Here is a 13,127-nt window from a genome sequence, read left to right as displayed (position 1 = left end):
GTCGCATCAAATGCAGTTGCCATGTTGTGTCAACTCCACTTGCCATGTGATTACCGTATAGAAAAAATGCAGAATGGTAACAAACAAAAATGCATGTGACATGGTGTGGCAAATCCAGTTGCCATATGTAATAAACTATAGTTGCCACGTGTCAGCAAATACAGTTGCCATGGTGAATCAACTTCAGTTGCCATGGTGAATCAACTTCAGTTTGCCATGGTGAATCAACTTCAGTTTCCATGTGTTTACCCAAATGTCAAAAATGCAGCATGGCAACAACCAAAAAAAATGTAGGCTATGGTGCATCAAAAATCAACTTGCCATCTCATCACACCGCAGTTGCCACTGCAGGTGAGAACATCACCGAATGGGATATGATTGGGACAAAATTCAAACTACAAAATATGTGCACACGAAAATCGTAAGGACATGACAAGTGTACCTTGCGCAATTGGCTCTGCGAACTTGACAGCCTTCCTTCCCTCAACCATTGGCTGCGCCATCATTGCCGCCGTGCCTCCTGGAAAAGCAAAGGCAACTGGCATAGGATCATGCACCACCGCTTGGTCTTGACTTACGCCAAGGCTGAAGCTTGGTGGGGTAAATGCCATTGGGTGCCTCTCATTCCTACTGGCCGGACCACGAACGATTTGCGGGGCAGAATCCAATGGTGAAAGATCAACAAACATATCTGAATCCGCCGCTACAGAATGTTCGGGCTTGTTTGTAGGGCGGGGCATCTTGTCAGCGGTATCAGCAGCAGCTTTCATGGCGATCTTCATGTTTGGGCTGTAGGGGACACCAACATTGACTGGCAGCCTGGAAGTGCGCAGATTTATGTTGGGGATTTCCACTGCAGGTAAAGGCGCAGTCTGCTCCGGCCGTTCACCTGCGTCACTCATGCCAGCCTTGACAACTGCCTCAGTTTTGCTCTGGTCTTGCGGGTTCTCCATCACATTGCTTTGGGCGGTTGGCGGGAATAGTGTGGATGCAGGAACATACCCAGACTCATCTCTCCTGCTACTAGGTACAACCGGTACATTGGGTACGACTGTTGGTTGCTTACGGGGGCTGCGACGCCTAGGTGGAAGACCAGCACGCGCCACAGTAACCTTAGCAGTATCTGCACCGACAGGGGCTGGAGCTGTTGTGGCAGGAATCTCTCCTGAAGATGGCATATCCTTATGAAATGCCGCCTCAGCGGCTTCTGTCGTGGACACAGGTGCACCATCACGCACGCCCTTGGAGTCAGTATATGAAGTGCGGGAATCTTCCTTGCCGATGTTCGTCTCGGGAGCGTCCACTTCAACACTTGCTGATGGGGTGGCGTGGCTCACTGCGGCTTCCTTCATTGCCAGAAGAGTTGGCAATATTTCAGCTATCCTGGCAGATATGGACTCATCACTCCCTGATGTATGGATGCCTGTTGTTGTAGCCTCGGCATCCGCAGCCAGCGGAGATGATCGGCCACTCGCATCAGGATTGGTGGAAGCCGTCATCGGTGCAGCAGCAGTATTGTCGACGGGTGCCTCATGTACATTTGAGTTGCCCCCAGTTGACAACTTTGAATGTAGTCGTTCAAGCGGATCATTTATCCTATGCTTGGCCCCGCGCATAGTAGTCTTCTTAACCCTGAAAAAAGAAAAAATCACATGAGAAAAGGTTTGAAACAAATGAGCAAAAACATGTTTTGCAAAAAATGGTAGAAACCTTAAAGTGAATGAAAAACATGTGGAAAGTTGGTAGTTGCCATGTAGTGGGAACTTGAGTTGCCATGTGTCCTGGTTAGCAGTTGCAATTCAGCAGTAGTTGCCGTGTTTAGCAAAAAAATTGAAGAATGAAAAACTGATGTATGTTCAGGCAGGAATGCAATTTGAAAATTGTGTATGGGATGAGCTCTCAAACCAATAGGTGAAAAAATGGCAGTTGCCCATGAGGTAGAGGGTTAGATGCCAGTTGCCATGTGAAGATCAAATATGAGTTGCCGTAAAACCAAAAAGAGAATTGAATGAAGAAATCATTTGGGGGAAGAGAGGTTGCCACGTGGGTGACAGTGAAAGAATATCAGGTGGCAAAGCTGAACAAAAAAAGCATTGGAAAATTAAAGGAAAAAACACAAATATGAAAATGAAACCACATTGATTAACGTACTTCTTGACTGACTTCCTCATGTCTGGCAACACAACAGGATCCCCGGTGTTGGTCGTCGTCGTACGAGGAGACAACCTGGTGGAAGGGGTGTCACCAGCAATGGGGGCACCTTTGTTCAAGCGAGCAGAAGCACAGGTTGGCGTTGGCGCCTGTTTCTTTGTAACTGCTCGTCCACCAGCGGTCGGCTCGCTGCAAAAAATAACAGATGGAGGGAAAAAGACAAGGTGGCAAACAGAAAACAAACCCGTTGCCACGCTTGACAACAGAAAAGTGTAAAGAAAATTGGATGAGATTGTTCCAATAAAATAGACACAGCGGAAAACTAAAAATTGAAAGTCAAACCTCCTCCTGGCAGCTACGGGATCCGTCTTGGACTTCTTGCCATGAGAACCCTGCCCAACATCATCTGGAGCCCTCCCCCTCCTTGATGGCAACACCCCCTGGCCTCTCGCAGCCATCTGTTCTTTCACTTTCTCCGGTGGTGGGGCATCTGTTGCATCCTTGCCCTTGTTGCCGCCTCTGCGAACTTCAGCTTATTCATCGTCATCCGTGTCCTGATGCACATTGTCAATGTCGTCGTCGTCATCCTTGCTGAGGCCAGCGTCTCCGTCTACATCATCTTGTGTGTCGCCGGGCTCTTGGGAACTGTTGTAGTCGTATCGGCCACGACAGCCAGTTGGCCGGTGTGTACGTTCTGGAACAAATGAAGTGAACTGCCTCGCAACCGCGTCGCTGTCGGAGGCACTGAGGGACGTCCACCCCTCGACCAACTTCCCGAGCAATCCGGTCATTCCGGAAGCAAACTGCCCAATTAGATGCTCAACTGGTGCCCTCGCCTGTCCACGAAAACAATAAGCATCAGCAAACAACCCCCGTATTGAAGTCACTTCCGCAACATCAAACATGTAATCCACAGCAACCCATGGATGTGGACATTTTGATTACCTCAGAAGGGCAAGACGGAGCTGAGTGCACGTCCATCCACTTTTCAAATTTTTGAGGCCCCCCAAACACGCTGTAGTCTATAGCATGCTTGGCCATCAGCTATGAAAAAAAAATGTAAGCATGCCTTATAAACCACGGACGGTTGCGTCGTGTCAAATTTGTAAGCATGCCGTGTGAAAAAAAGACATAAACAAAAACTAACATGTAGTTTTCCATACGTGCCATTAGTTGCCCTGTCTGCAGCAAGCACAGCCTTGACAGCGCTGATGGTCCATGTAGAAACAGCAAACTTGTGCGTAGGCGGCGGGCCTCCTACCCCAGTGAAATCCACGGTGGACAGATCAAGACAGTCGACATACATAAGCTGATTTGAAAACAATTTTGCAAAGAAAAGAAAATATCAGTTGCCATCATCGGTAATTTGTAGTTTGGAAAAAATAAAGAGCAGGATAAATGTATGATCCAACGATAATATGTATGTGGTAGTTGCCATCGAAATGTGATGGAAGTTGCCATCCTACTGTGATGGCAGTTGCCATGCTAATATGAAGGCAGTTGCCACATTGTCAGAATGACAATTGCCACGTTGTCATTATGGCACTTGCCACATTGTCGCTATGGCAGTTGCCATCTTGTTGTGACCAGATTGTCATGCATGAATGAAAGTGCGACATAAACAAAGAGTTCACACAGAGACCTGGTAAAAATAAATACCATTAAATGCAGGCGACAACCCTTCTGGTACATCTTGTTTTTGGAAGCATCGTGGAGAAAGTCGGCAATGAATTTACACCAGTTCATATTCTTCACGTTTTTCAGATTCGCCTGCACGACATGAAATTTTCAGGGCAAAAAAGGTTTGCCACGTCAGAAATCAAATGGAAAGAAGCGCAACGAAAAACACTGGCAGTAGTAAGCATGGATCATTCACCAGGATGGGGAAACATTTGTTGCTTGGGTGAAGAGAAGTGGTCGGCGCGAAAACAGCTGATATGAGATACATGAGCAGCTTCATCTTGAAAACTTCTCCGTGCGTCGTCATGGCCTGCAGAGAATCTGCCAGTACAGACGTGTTCGGCATTGCCTCCAACCCAGGAAACAAACGGGTGAACAGCTCTTCCTCAATCTCATTATTAACCTCATACGGGACTTTGATATGTCCCCGAGGCACACCCAAAGTGCAGAACACGGATTCCTCGTTCAATGGGAGTCTTCCCCGTCCCGGGATCACGAATTCCCTGCAGGCGGGATCGTATATCTCACCAAGCCAATCGCATACCAGGTTGACAAGGTTCGTGCACCGGACATCCATCAGAACCTGCATACCCATCTCAGCAGCAGCTCCCTTTTGATCGTCACTGAATTTGTCAATCAGCACGGTCAGACGTTCCTGGGAGGCTCTGTTGCGAATACGTTTCTTCTTTTGCAAAAAAACAAACACAAAAGTGTTGAGCTGTTGCCATGTTTTTGCAATGCTACGAAAATTTAGTTCATGATGGACGACTATAAAAAAGATATAGGTGCCAGCAAATAACATAAATCAGGAGGGAGGGGGCGGGTGTGCAGACAGTTACCTCATCGCCCTCTTTTCTCCGTCCAGTTGCCCAGTTATGTTGAGGTGGATCCATGAAATTGTCATCATCACTTTGATGATCGCCGCGAGCCATTCTGCTGATGTAGGAACAGACCAAATTGTTAATGGCGAAAATGTAAAGTGCAATGGGTAAGCAGTTGCCACCCAACAGAAAAAAATGTTAACTATTTGAATGCAAATGTGGTTGCCATACTATGCAGCCAATTTGCCACATTGCCATATCTGTGTTGTGGCAACAGACATTGTGTTCACAAACTGTATTGCAACATGATTATACAAAAATCCAAGTGGCAAACACGCCCACTCAATGTGCACATTATTTCCGTCCAGTGCTACCGATTGTCGCAACTATCAAAAGTATGGAAACTGTCGCAAAATAATTCAGAAAAAAAAACAAGTCTCACAAATGAAAAAAGAATGTTTGAGGTTACTATTATGTAAATTCAGCAAAAAAACAGTTTGCCTCGTTTAAAAAAGCGTGTATGTGGCAACTATCTCATTCATTCAGAAAATTTTAGTTGCCCCCCCTTGTGTGTGAGCTTGAACACATTCGTGGCAACTATGACAGTCAGTTTCAGAAAATATGTTGCCACAGAAGAGAACACATTTGTGGCAACTGCCACATTTGTTCATGTAGTTTAGTTGCCACACACCTGTTCACGTTCGGTCATACTGCCATAGTTGCCACATTCAGAAATCATATTTTCTCTGGTTACTTATTGTACAAGTTCAGCAGAATTAAAATTTCCCATATGGGAAGAGCATGCGTGTGGCAACTGCCACAGGAGTTCAATGAAATTAGCTGCCACCTCGTTTTGGGGTGGCAACTATGACAGACATTTTCGGAAATCTGTTGCCCACATGGGAGAACACGTTTGTGGCAACTACCACGTTTATTCAGGTAGTTTAGTTGCCGCACATTTGTTCACGTTCAAAAAATCGTACTACCAATTTCGCCACAGTCTGCATTTTCAGCCCCCCAAACTAGACTAGATCTAGGTTTCAACGGCAACTGATTCAACCTCAAAAATCACCCTTACAATTCACGCGCGAAATGGCTGCAACCACAAATTTCGAACCAACCCCGCACCAAAATCAACCCGGCGGACACTCTCAAAATCCAAATGCAAGACTAATGTGTTGCCTACGAGCAGGCATAGCCTCACCGACGATGCCGCCGCAGCGGCGGCGACGAAACTGCCCACTCCTCCGAAGCAACGGCAGGCACACAACTATGGTGCATCGCCAAATCGCCGGAATTTCTAGGAATGGATCTAGAAATCGAATAGGGAGGAAAGAGGGGAACAAAATCAGGGAGGGTGCGCGATAGATGAAGCGAGCATTACCTTCGACCCGCACGCGTTCCGGCGACGCCGCTCCGCTCCCGACGAGCGCCACCAACGCCCGCAAACACCGTCGACTGTCCCGCCTCCGCCGTCGCCTTCTCGCCTCGCCGTCTCCTCCAGTGGACTGCAATGCGAGTGGGTTGTGCCAGTAAATGCGACGTGAGGGAGAGTGAATGGAACCGTGAAGGAAATGGTGGAGGGGTGTGCGACGTCTTTTACGTCAACTGCGGTCGGAACGTGGCGTGCGGGCGCATGGCAGTTCCACCGCACGCCTCTCAGTGGCAACCGCTGACCCCGGGATGGCAACTACCGTGCGGGCGAACCCACTCGCACACCGCACACTAAAATCGTCCTACGTGGCGCCGAAAACCAACCCTTTTGCTCCAATATTCGTGCAAAACTAAACCAACGGCGATGCTTGCGTGTGTTCAGATATCACAAGTTATTATGGCAAAACACAAAAATTGCGTCTGCAGTACAATGAATTTGCCACATTATACTGACTGTAACATGGCAACAGACATGCTGTGGTCAGACAAAAAACTTGCCACATGGAAAGCATATGTATGGCATCTGACACAATTGATGTGCAAATTGGTTGCCATGTTATGCAGCCAATTTGCCACATTGTCCTGTCTATAGTATGGCAACAGACACAGTGTGTTCACATTCTATTTGCCACAAGAATATACTATCCATGTGGCAACAGGCACAGTTGATGTGCAGATTAGTTGCCGTCCAGTGCAGTTGGTTGCTGAAACTGCAGTGACTACCGATTTACTACACTTTACCATTCATACAGTGTGGCAACTATCACAATCATTCAGGAAAATTAGTTTCCACAATGAAAAAGCATGTTTGTGGCTACTATCACAGTAATTCAGGAAATTAGTTACCCACATGGAAAAGCGTGTGTGTGGCAACTATCACAGTCTTTCAATAAATTAGTTGCCGCATGGGAAAGCTTGTTTGTGGCAACTATCACAGTAATTTCAGTAAGTTAGTTGCCGCATGGGAAAGCATGTTTGTGGCAACTATCACAGTCATTCAGGAAGTTAGTTGCCATATAGTCATGATAGTTAATCAAACTACCACGTTTGCCTCATGTTGCAGTTTGAAAAACAACTAACTAGATCTAGGGTTCGAAGGCAACTACAATGACTTCAAATTCAACCTCAAAATTCTCCCCGAACTGATTACAAACACCAATTTAAACCAATGCGCAACTAACAGACCGGAAGACACCTGCCCAATCCCAAGGCACAACCAGTGTGTGCCTCCGGACAGGCAGAACCACACCGACGAGGCCGCCGCGGCGTCGGCGACGAAACTGCCCAGTGCCACCGAAAACGGCTAGCACAGGACTCCGCCGCCGGCGGGAACGCCGACGCATCGCCAAATCGCCTGAATCTCTATGAATCTTGAGCGAGGAATCGAATAGGGAGGGAAGGGGGGACAATGCAGGAAAGGATTGTGAGAGTTGGAGCGAGCATTACCTTCAATCTGCAGGCGCTCCGGTCCGGCGAGCACCACCGACGGCCGCGAACACCGTCGATTCTTCCGCCTCCGCCGTCGCCTTCTCCCCTCGTCTTCTCCTCCAATGGTTTGAAATGCAAAGTGGGTTGTGCGAGTAACTGCGGGGGTGAGTAAATGGAACCGTGAGGGAGAGAGGGGCGAAGTGCGCGACGTGTTTGACGTCAACCACGGTTGGAGCGTGGCGTGCGGGCGCATAGCAGTTCCACCGCACGCCCCCGAGTGGCAACCGCTGACCGCGGGAGGGCAACCAACATGCGGGCGAACTGTCTCACACACCACACACGCGCCTTGTCCTACGTGGCACAGAAAAACGACCAGATTGTGCCAAGATTCGTGCACAAAGTACTCGACGGTGATGGATGCATGTGGTCGAGATGGTGAACGCCCACACGTGTGGGCGTTAACATTTCCGTTTAAATACAGCGCTGCCAAATTAGGTCCAGCCGATGACTACACAGCAGCAACTACTTCAGACATTGGCTGGAGAAATGCTTATCTTTTTATTCTTCGACGACGTAAAAAGAAATGACAACACAGCACCACCAACAGTAGACTCTCACCCAACTAATATACTAGAACTAGATCAACCAAGCATCAGTTTTAAAAAGCTCGGTTTAAGATACTTCAATGACGTAAAATCTCAGTAGCATCTCCTTGTAACATCATATGCTCAGCTGACAAACGATTCACATGCAACTCCTCTACATTATATCACACCAACACACAGAGCTGCATCTCTAGATGAGGAACAAAAAAACATTGATGGCATGCTAGGCATCAGTTTTAAAAAGCTCAATTTTAGATCATCAAAGACTGGAAAGGCCTCAGCGGTCTAAATGTTTCACATCCTCTGCCCAGCACAACATCATCATCGGCACGGAAATTCCCTAAACAGTCAGCTATCCACAAAAACATAGTGACCCACATCACCAACGAGCTACTGTGAGCATGCAAGGACCATATACTATGCAGAGCTACTAAGCAAATGGGATCGGGCGGAAGGGCAAAGAGAGGGAGGTGGCTACCTACTCCACAGGGGAACTTCCTGGTGGTGATGTTGAGCAGCATCCTGACGGGGCCCTTGACCTTGAGCTGCTTCTCCTTGGCGCCCTTCACCAGATCCGAGGTCACTATTCAACACACGCACGCACAAACGCATCAGATCGGAGACGCACAAATCCAGCCAAATTACAAAAGAAAAAAGAACATCTATTGCGGTGGCGACGCAGTAAATGAGGCAGGCAGAGCAGAGCACAGGACCTTCTGTGGCACGCCGTCATGGTCAGACTGGACGATGCCCTCCTCGTCGAGCTCGAGGTCGGACTCGACTATGTCCTCGTCGAGCTCGGGGGTGGGGTCGCGCATGTCCTGGTCGTCCTCCTTGTCCTCCTCTTCATCGTCGATGTCGTCCTCCTTGTCCTCCTCTTCCTCGTTGATGTCGTCCATGGAGGTCGCCTGCGCTTCCAAATCCAACACAGTAAAATTAACCAAAAAACACATGGTCCTAGATAGTATAAAATTAACCTAAAACAAACTAATACACGAAATTAGTTTAGGAAAATGGATACAAGCTGTAACGCCCTCGATGCGGCTATATCTCCCACGTGTCGAAGCACGACTTAGAGGCATAACCGCTTTGAAAGCAATGTCGCAAGTGAGGTAATCTTCACACAACCCATGTACATAAGGGAAAGAGATACATAGTTGGCTTACAGTCGCTACTTCACACAATACATAAATAAACATCCATCATCCAGATTACACTCAAGGTCCGACTACGGAACCAAAATAAAAGAAGACTACCCCAAAAGCTACACAGATCCCCGATCGTCCCAACTGGGCTCCACTACTGATCGTCTGGAAACGAAACATAGTAACGACCACGTTCCTCGTCGAACTCCCACTTGAGCTCGATTGCGTCATCTGCACTGGCATCATTGGCACCTGCAACTGTTTTGGTAGAATCTGTGAGCCACGGGGACTCAGCAATCTCACACCCGCGAGATCAAGACTATTTAAGCTTAAGGGAAGGGTGGTGTAATGAGGTGGAGCTGCAGCAAGCGACTAGCATATATGGTGGCTAACATACGCAAGAGAGAGCGAGAAGAGAAGCAAGGCACGGTCGTGAAGCTAGTAGCGATCAAGAAGTGATCCTAGAGCAACCTACGTCAAACATAACTCTAACACCGTGTTCACTTCCCGGACTCCGCCGCGAAGAGACCATCACGGTTACACACGCGGTTGATGTATTTTAATTAAGGTCAACTTCGGGTTTTCTACAACCGGACATTAACAAATTCCCATCTGCCTCATAACCGCGGGCACGGCTTTCGAAAGATAATACCCTGCAGGGGTGTCCCAACTTAGCCCATCATAAGCTCTCACGGTCAACGAAGGATAAACCTTCTCCCGGGAAGACCCGATCAGTCTCGGAATCCCGGTTCGCATGACATTTCGACAATGGTAAAACAAGACCAGCAAAGCCACCCGATTGTGCCGACAAATCCCGATAGGAGCTGCACATATCTCATTCTCAGGGCACATCCGGATGAGCAGTACGTACGGCAACCGAAGATACCCCAAGTTGCCTCAGGGCGGCACCGCAAGTGGCTCTAGTTTGGACCAACACTTAGAGGAGCATTGGCCCGGGGGGGTTAAATAAAGATGACCCTCGTGCTCGCGAAAACCCAAGGGAAAAAGGCTTAGGTGGCAAATGATAAAACCAAGTTTGGGCCTTGCTGGAGGTGTTTTATTCAAAGCGAACTGTCAAGGGGGTCCCATAAATCACCCAACCGCGTAAGGAACGCAAAATCAATGAACATAACACCAGTATGACGGAAACTAGGGTGGCAAGAGTGGAACAAAACACCAGGCATAAGGCCGAGCCTTCCACCCTTTACCAAGTATATAAGGTGCATTAAATAAACAGGAGATATTGTGATATCCCAAAATATACATGTTCCAACAAGGAACAAACTTCATCTTCACCTGCAACTAGGAACGCTATAAGAGGGGCTGAGCAAAAGCGGTGACATAGCCAAACAACGGTTTGCTAGGAAAGGGTGGTTAGAGGTTTGACATGGCAATATGGGTGGCATGATATAGCAAGTGGTAGGTAACGTAGCATAGGCATAGCAAAAGAGCGAGCATCTAGCAAGCAAAGATAGAAGTGATTTCGAGGGTATGGTCATCTTGCCTGCAAGGTTCTCAGAGTTGTCGAAGGCTTGATCCTCGTAGGCGTTCTCAACAGGTTCCTCATTCACGTACTCGTCTCCCGGCTCTACCCAAAGCAAGAACACAAGCAATGGAACCACAATCAAACATGGAGCAATGCACAAGCAATATGATGCCAAACATGACATGATATGTGAGATGTGAGATGCAATGCATATGTGTGCTCCGGAAGGAAAAGGATGAACAAGGCATCAACTTTGCAAACCAAGTATGCCGCTGGAAAGGTGAGATGATTTCGGTTGAAATCGATATGAAGATCACCGGAAACGGATGCACGGTTTGCAAATGGCAAGCAAAACAATAATGGCACAAATCTGCGATTAACAGCACGATGCTACTTAGCATGCAACAACAAACTATGCTACAGCACCCGAACATACAAACAAAACATATGGCAGTGATCTACAGGAGATGCTTAACAAAAGTGGAACACTGAGCTACGGCTAAATCACATCACAGGAGGTTCAAACAAGCATGGTGAAAGTGCAAAAAATATCAGGTTGGGCATGCCATAAACAGCATCACGAAGCAATGTTCAGAGCAAGTTATCAACAAGCTACAGGAACTTATAATAGCAAAAAAAGACATGGAAGGAATCTGCTCAGAGCATAGATCAAAAGTCCCTTACTGAACATAAGCCAAAAAGGACCATAAGAAATGATGGTACCCATGTAAACATAGCAAGTTTCATTACAGATCTCAGACTTAGCAGAAAAACTGGACATGGCAAAAACAGATAACAAGTAGGCATGTTCGTGAGCTCTATGCACTCACTACAGAGCATTTCATGATAAACTAAGCATACATCCATCAAGAAGACATGGCATAGAAGCTATACATGGCAAGAACAACATCATAGCAAACAAGGATCAACTACAACAACCTTGTAAAAATTGAATATCATGTAAACAATCTGCCAGGAAACATTTTGTAGCAAAAATACAGCACGAAAATGACATGCTAGACTACTCCATAATTGCCAACAAAGGCATGGATGGATAGAGCACATCCATATGTTCAAAACACCCTTACTAATCATGCTCAAAATGGGCATAGATCTCTCTGTAACAACATGAACACATGGCATAAAAATAACAGCAGGACATGACTTAGTGAAATTACTAAGTCCCTGAAATCAACAACATTAAGATGCCTAGTTTGCATGCTTGTGCTAATCATCACAGAGATCACAAAAATACATGGCAAGCACCTTTGTAAAGATGGCATGGCATAGAACAAAACACATGTAGAGCTCATGCCCATAAGATGCACACAATAAATGTAGCAAAAATGACAAGACAACATCAGGAAGTAAAATGACATGTTTATGAACTTACTCAAATGAAGAAACTAATGCAACCACTGGGTTGGTGGGATTTTTCTACCCCAAAAACATATATAATATGTTGGGGTTTCTGTAGAAAATCATACACAAGTGCATTAAGTTAAAACCTGCCTAAAATGGCTATTGACAGAATTGGCAGTATTCCCGAAATGAAATGTCCAGATTTGGATTTGCCTGAAATGGAAAGCGAGGACTTTTTAGAAATGGAATGTGCGGGGTAATAAGAACAAAATACAAAAAAAAGAGGGAGATGTGTGCGTGTTTGTATGACAGTGGGTCAATGCGGGTGTGTGTATGACAGTGGGGCCGAGACGTCAGTGCCCCAAGAGAAATTAAAAGACCGAAGATAAAAAGGTAGCAAAAATGACAAGACAACATCATGAAGTAAAATGACATGATTATGAACTTGCTCAAATGCAGAAACTAATGCAACCACTGGGTTGGTGGGATTTTTCTACCCCAAAAACATATATAATATGTTGGGGTTTCTGTAGAAAATCATACACAAGTGCATTAAGTTAAAACCTGCCTAAAATGGCTATTGACAGAATTGGCAGTATTCCCGAAATGAAATGTCCAGATTTGGATTTGCCTGAAATGGAAAGCGAGGACTTTTTAGAAATGGAATGTGCGGGGTAATAAGAACAAAATACAAAAAAAGAGGGAGATGTGTGTGTGTTTGTATGACAGTGGGTCAATGCGGGTGTGTGTATGACAGTGGGGCCGAGACGTCAGTGCCCCAAGAGAAATTAAAAGACCGAAGATAAAAAGGTAGCAAAAATGACAAGACAACATCATGAAGTAAAATGACATGATTATGAACTTGCTCAAATGCAGAAACTAATGCAACCACTGGGTTGGTGGGATTTTTCTACCCCAAAAACATATATAATATGTTGGGGTTTCTGTAGAAAATCATACACAAGTGCATTAAGTTAAAACCTGCCTAAAATGGCTATTGACAGAATTGGCAGTA

At 46.4% G+C, this 13,127-nt stretch overlaps 2 pseudogenes; both read right to left on the bottom strand.

Annotated features, from left to right (window-relative positions):
• Nucleotides 1–8,160: 8,160 nt before the first annotated feature.
• Nucleotides 8,161–8,244, bottom strand: LOC123047737 (uncharacterized; annotated as a pseudogene).
• Nucleotides 8,245–8,343: 99 nt separating this feature from the next.
• LOC123047738 (uncharacterized) lies at nt 8,344–8,428 on the bottom strand (annotated as a pseudogene).
• Nucleotides 8,429–13,127: the final 4,699 nt, after the last annotated feature.

This window comes from Triticum aestivum, chromosome 2B, assembly GCF_018294505.1.
Source record: "Triticum aestivum cultivar Chinese Spring chromosome 2B, IWGSC CS RefSeq v2.1, whole genome shotgun sequence".
Lineage (NCBI taxonomy): Eukaryota > Viridiplantae > Streptophyta > Magnoliopsida > Poales > Poaceae > Triticum > Triticum aestivum.
Note: the sequence above shows the minus strand (reverse complement) of the source record. Positions and strands in the feature narration are given on the sequence as shown.